This window comes from Cervus elaphus, chromosome 27, assembly GCF_910594005.1.
Source record: "Cervus elaphus chromosome 27, mCerEla1.1, whole genome shotgun sequence".
NCBI classification, from domain to species: domain Eukaryota; kingdom Metazoa; phylum Chordata; class Mammalia; order Artiodactyla; family Cervidae; genus Cervus; species Cervus elaphus.
The window spans coordinates 37,242,772-37,249,547 of record NC_057841.1 but is presented as its reverse complement, the minus strand read 5'-3'; the positions used below and the strand labels follow the sequence as shown (position 1 = coordinate 37,249,547).

General features: G+C 42.1%; 1 non-coding gene across 1 annotated transcript; it reads right to left on the bottom strand.

Annotated features, from left to right (window-relative positions):
- Positions 1-1,113: 1,113 nt before the first annotated feature.
- Positions 1,114-1,219, bottom strand: LOC122685101. Its single transcript, XR_006338271.1, has one exon. It is a non-coding gene; the product is annotated as a small nucleolar RNA U13 (small nucleolar RNA).
- Between the last annotated feature and the right edge of the window lie 5,557 nt (positions 1,220-6,776).

Below are 6,776 nucleotides of genomic sequence, written 5' to 3'. Positions count from 1 at the left end.
TACATAGTAGAGGGGGGCTTCCTCAGTGGCTCAGTGGTAAAGAATCCACCTGTCCATGCAGGAAACACAGGTAGAATCTGGGTTGATCCCCGGGTCGGTATGACCCCTGGAGAAGGAAATGGCAACCCACTCCAGTATTCTTGCCTGGAAAATATCATGGACAGAAGAGCCTGGCAGGCTACACAGTCCACGGGGTTGCAAAGAGTCAGACACAACTGAGTGACTGAGCACACACACACACACGCGTGCACATACATACATAATAAAGGAAGTTCTACAAGAAGAATTACTCAGTTTCTACCACAAACAAGTAGTATTAAAAATAGACAAAAGGAAAAAAAAATAGACAAAAGGCAGGGGAACTCCCTTAAGGGATCCATCAACCATAAGGAATATGTAAATATTTTTACAATCCAATTCAGATGATTCAGTCATAAAATACATTTTTTGAGACAACTAGGGAAAATTGAAGACCGAGATATTGAAGAGTCACTGGTAATTGTGTTAGGTGTGCTAATGATATTGAGGTATGATTTAAAATATAAGTCCTTGACCATTAGAGAAATGTGAGGTGGAGGTATGCTGTCTGGTAGTTGCTTTTAAAAATATTCCAGCAAAAACTCTGTGTGTGTCTGTGTTTGTGTGTGTTGGGGGAGACAGAGAAATGAAAGAGGAGGACAGAATATTGATAATTTTTAGAGCTGGGTGATGAATAAGAGGGAACTCACCATACTCTTCTGTTTTGTGTGTTTGAAAATTTCTACAGTAAAAAACATGATTTTATGCCAAAGCAAACATATTACAAATCAAATTTGTATATAAAGTTTCTGTGAAGTTTCAAAACAAAATACTTCAAACAAAGTTTCCGGCTTTCAGTGTTTTTTTTCTCACGCCCTAGGCAACTGGGGATACACAGTGGTGGTTGTCCTCTGCCTCCAGAGGTGGTTGGAAGGTCTGAGAAGTCCTAGAAGTGTCAACAGGAACTTTACAATTGATGGGTCAAGCTCTGAAAATTAGAGAACTAAAGTTGTATTTCTCAAACTGCTCCTCATAACCTTCATTGAGACACAAAGTAAATTTAGTGGGTCCATCAGTTTTTTTTTTTTTTTTTTACGTCAGACAGGTAATGTGCCGATGTCGTAACAAGGTTTGTGAGGGAGGCACATGTCACGCAGCAGCGTGAACACCCAATCATCATGCTCATGAACTACAAAAGGATCCATCAGTTTTTTTAAAAAAGAAACAGAATAGACAGACTAGAATAATATCATACTGCATCTCCCATAATAGTAAGTTACTCATCTCAGTTCTTCACCACTGATGGTACTTCTCAGTTCTGCTTTTTCTTTTTCATTACAATATATAAATATAGCATGTGTTGTATGCAAGCTCAATTGTGTCTGACGTCTTGTGACCCCAGGAACTGTAGCCCACCAGCCTCCTTTGTCCGTGAAATTTTCCAGGCAAGCATACTGGAGTGGGTTGCCATTTCCTACTCCAGGGGATCTTCCTGACTCAAAGATCAAACCTGCGTTTCCTGCATTGGCGGGTGGATTCTTTACCACTGTGCCACCTGGGAAACCCATATAAACATAGTAGTTATCATGAAGATAACTGAGATATATATATATATAATCATATAACTGATTTGGGGGTGTGATGACAACTTCTGAGGGAAAATTTGGGTTTCATTGTAGGAAATGTAAAAACTATAGATTTATAAATCTAGTAAGCAATGGGAGAGAGTCACAAATAAATTCAAGATGATTAGACTATAAAATATATGTGTGTGTATATACATATATATACATATGGCATATACCATGTGTAAATTTGAGGTGTACAATATGTTAATTTGATGCATTTATGTATTGTAATATGAAAGCCACTATAGTGATCATTAGCACACCCCTCATGTTACATAATTGTCATTTCTTTTCAGTGATTGGAAGAATTGTTCTAGTCTCTTAGCAAATATACTGATGGTAGGACAACATTTTCTGTATTCACCGAGCTGTGCATTAGATCTTCAGGGTTTATTCATTACTCCACACGAGCTTGTGCCCTTAAACAACACCTATCTTATCACCCCACCTCTATCCCCTGGTGACCACCATTTACCCTCTTCTCACTTACTACGGCACTGCAGTAAAGTGAGATAAACTGGTGTTGGGAGAGTTTGCGTGGGCATGAAGGTGAGCCCCAAATGAGAAAAGTGAGGGTCCTTCCCTCAGTCTCCTCTGTGTCATTGAGACATTAGACATCACTGCTCCCTTTGATACTCTTTCATCTCTTGGTGTCTGTAATGCTGTTCTCGTCTGGTTTTCCTCTAGCTCTCACGCCACATTCTGTTTCTGCTGTCTATACTTCCCTCTCTCGTGTATAAGCATTGCTCACACTCGTGTCATTGATCCTCTTTTCTTTATCCCTCCCGCTGCTCTCAGCTGAGTAGGTGTTTGTCTCCAGGACACCCTAAATGATGCCAGGACATTAGAAGCTCCTCCCTCCCAGCCCATCATCCCCCAGGGGAAAACTCACCCCTCAGACACCCCGAATACTACCTTAGAACGCATATTCTTTCCTTGTCCACCTCTCCCCACTCTAAGGTTGTGTCTTGCTTTGAATCCACAACGTATTTTCAAGATTTTGTTTAAACAGCTCATATGTTCCAAGGCCTTATATCCTCAGATCACATCTGTTAACTAGATATCATTATCCCAACTTTATAGTGGAGACTGGGCCTGCTTGAGGCCTAGCCACCTGCCCAGGGTCACGTGACTAGTACATTATGGGCCTGGAAATCTGCATGCAAGACGACCACACAGCTTAGTTTGTGCCTTCTTGGGGCACCTGTCTGAGAGCACCTTCTACTGTGGCTATTTTTGTAACTATTTGATTCCTGTGTATGCAAGGCTTTGAAGAGCTTTCTCATTTTTCCTTTCAGCTTCTGTTACCAAGCTTGTAATTTGCAATTTTGGAGAGAGTCTCAAGTCCAGATATTTTATCTCATTCTAAGATTAGGACTCTTGACTCAACTGGGGGCTTGTCAAGTGTGGCCAGTGTATACCTTGAAAGTTGCAGGAAATCAATAAATATCTGTCAAGTTGAACTGAATAAGGTGGACAAACAAGTCAGGCTTATTTTCAGATTTGAGTGAGGGAGTAAATGATCCAAATTCAAATAAAATGTTTTATTAAAACAATAAGCATAAGCTTCAAGTTGCCACTAATTACTAGCACCTGTGCATGTTTTGAAAGACAGATGCAACACAGAAGAAGAAAGAACTTTCTTTATGCATCATTTCATGTCCAACATCCGAACAGAGGGGGAAAATGCTGACCATGGCCTAACTTCCTCTGTGCCTGTGACTTTGTTTTTAATAAAATTATTGTTCCCATATAACTCCCCCTCTAACTCATCCTTTAAGTTCAGGGTAAGTATATCTGCTAATTTATAAGAAATGCTAGTATTTTCTAGTCTCTGCTCTCAGATGTTCCTCAAATCTGCTTCCGATGGGGAGTACACCTTTTTCTAGACATTTCTGGAAACTGAAAATTATAAGTGATGTATGGCAAAACCCATCACAATATTGTAATTATCCTCCAATTAAAATAAATAAATAAAAGGACACCTGTTCTGCAATTTGGCCATATGATTTAATAATAATATTTACATTAAAAAAAATGAGAGGTATGAACTTATTTCTTCCCTCAATTTTACCATTGATTGTCTTTTTTACACCTTCTTTCCCGACAGCATACAGACAAACCCCATGTTCTCCCCAGCAGCATTTCTCAAATCACCTGCATGGATGGTGAAGGGTTAATCTCACCAGCAGTATGTGAATTCTCAGTAATTGGAGACAGAAAGGGGTCTGTTGTCTTTACCATGACCTTTTCTCCTAGACCTTGGGCCTAGTTCATTTCAGAGTTCAACTTCTGCCATTAAATCTCAATATGGAGCTTTCTTCAAATGCCAAAATTCAGGAGACTGCCCGCGCGGCAGGATCGTGGTCATCTATTTGGAAGTAACTGCAAGGTTTTCTTACCCTCCCGCTCTACTGGCCTTTTAAATCCGGTAGCATCCTAAATTCCCCCCTTGGAAGGGAGCTCAGTTCTTGTCCTAACAGACAAATGGGAGAAGAGTTCTCAGAAGGTCTGAGAACGCAGCAGTAGATAAATCGCCCTACCCGTTGTCATTCAACAAAGCCCTTCACAGACAGAGCTATTCTGAAGCCATTAAAAAATGCTATTCATCTCAAACTTGCCATCTGCCTTCTGTTTGTGGGATTCGTCCATCGCCTTAGCTAAGAGCTTAGTCTCAGCGGCCGCCTTCCCTCTCGCTCTGCCGTGACACGCAGGAAGCCTCTTATGGGAAGAAGACAATTTATTTTAGCTGAACGACCACATGGCTAACTATACACAGCAATTATACAAAGCAAATGTATCAACTTCTGCCACAGGAGGCAGGAGTTCCCTTTCTGGTCATTAATAATGAACACTCTTCAGTAAGTAGGAAAACATTTACCAAATAAAACGGCCTATTATAGATGATGCCCCAGGCTACTGAGCACCCGCGTGGCCCGTGAGGAGAGAGGGAAGCCAACCGGTTCGCACAGATGGATGACCGTACTGGCTGGTCCTGGAAGCATCTCGGAACCGGCCAGAAGATGTGACCCATTGGCTCTTACTGCAGAAATGTCTAATCTGAAAAGAAGTGTTGGGTCTTTGCTATATTGCCATTCCATTGCTTCCTTTCCTGGCAGCTGCATAATCGGGAATGCCGCGAAATCAAAAACGAGGAGGAAGGAAATTAGAGCCGGGAAGTGTCAAGTTGATCTACTGCAGCGCTGGGGGGCGGGAGTGCCCGGCAAGTCCAGCTTTCTCCCCAAGCCCCCAGCCTGGCTTCACCCACCATTGAAAACTTGCTCCGCTTGCTCCGGAATTTCTCCCGAGGCTCCTGTTTGCTCGCACGCTGGGGCTGTGGCTTGGCCTCCAGTCGCTCGCATTCCGGAGGACTCCTTTGCAGCCTTTTTAATGAACAAAATCCCTGAAAAGGTGCTGACATTTTAATGCCTCCGATTGATGCTTTATATTGAGACGACGAGAGCTTTGTACTGCATTCAAAGCCCTTGCAAATCCGAAGGCTCCCGGGTCTTAGCCACCTCGCTGGCACATGGGGTGTAATTTAAAGAGACGTGGAACACGTGCACTTACACGCTGCTCTCCTGCTGAAGACAGCTCTCTGTGGCCTAATTAATGTTCACACCCTCATGGAGTAGGTGTGTACAGCCCTCCCTTCACAGATGGGTGACTTCGGGTAGTGGAATGAGAAAATCCAAAGCACCCAGTGCAAAGATGTGCCTTTGATGAATTCTGCACAGGGTGGAATGGTGACCTAGTCATGGTAAAAATAAATAAATAAATAAGAAGCCATTAATAATAGTGTGATGAAGCCTGCGGCCTCTCAGCTGGTTCAATGTATAACCTCGCTCTGGTGCATTACCAAACTCCATTAAAATTTGGTCTACTTGATCACAGTTTGGTGAGTTGAATGCACCCATGGCCTTCCTTCCCATAAACCACAAAGGATGGGATGACAAGGACCAATTTGGCAACTGTACATTGTTTTTGAACTTCAAATCACTTTAAAAACTTTCAAAATGTTATTAAGGTTTTTAAAATGTAGCTATGAAATACAGACTCATTGAGAAGCAATTTTGTGTGAAGTTCTAAGCTGGGTGCTTACTGTCTGTCCTCCTGGACTTACTGTCCAGCGGGAAATAAAAAGACACAGGCAATTACCATACAGAGTGATCAAGGTAAACCAGGGATGCAGATAGCATGCCATGGAAGAAGACTCACATAAGGGGTCCCTGGGCAAGTTCTGGAGAGTAGGAAAGGCTTTCTAGAGAAATCATATCAAATGATATTCAAACTGATAGATTAAGGGCCAGCAGAAGTCAGACAGAGGAAGGGATGGAACTTAGTCATGGCATATTGAGCCTGCATGCATGCATGCTAACTTACTTCCGTCATATCTGACTCTGTGAGACCCTAAGGACTGTAGCCTGCCAGGCTCCTCTGTCCATGGAATTCTCCAGGCAAATACTGGCATGGGTGCCAAGCCCTCCTCCAGGTCTTCCCCACGCAGGGACTGAACTTGGGTCTCCTGCTTTGCAGGCAGATTCTTTACCATTTGAGCCACTAGAGGACCCATATTGGGCATAGGATCTGCCATTTTAAAATGGCAGAGGAGAAGATGAACATGGAAAGTTACTAAGATCAAGAAGCTCAGTTGGGTTAAACCAAGTATTTACTGGCAGAAGTCACTTTCTTTTCCTTCTACATCTTTAGATGTCAGCTCTCCTTCTAAAGGAGATGGTGCAAGCTAGTGATTTGGGAAATGCTGCTGTTGAGGATTTCTCGATGTGCTATCAGGAAAGAAGGCATATAAAATGCAATCAGAGTTAAAACTGAGGAAAGAAGCTCATACCTCTAATTTTCAATTTCTAGAAATGTCCAGAAAAAAGGCATATTCCCAACAGAAGCAGATATAGAGGAGCATTCTAGAGGGATGCAGAATTCCCTTGGAAGTTATGGGAAACTTAACTGATCATAAAGAGAGGAGGGGGAAAGAAAAAGGAAGGAAGGGAGGGAGGAAGGAAAGTAGTAAGAAAGGAAGGAAGGAGGGAAGGAAAGAAAATAAGATAAAGAATTGGCAATTCAGTTCATATGTAATCATATGAATAATTGTGAATAATTGTGAATGAAATG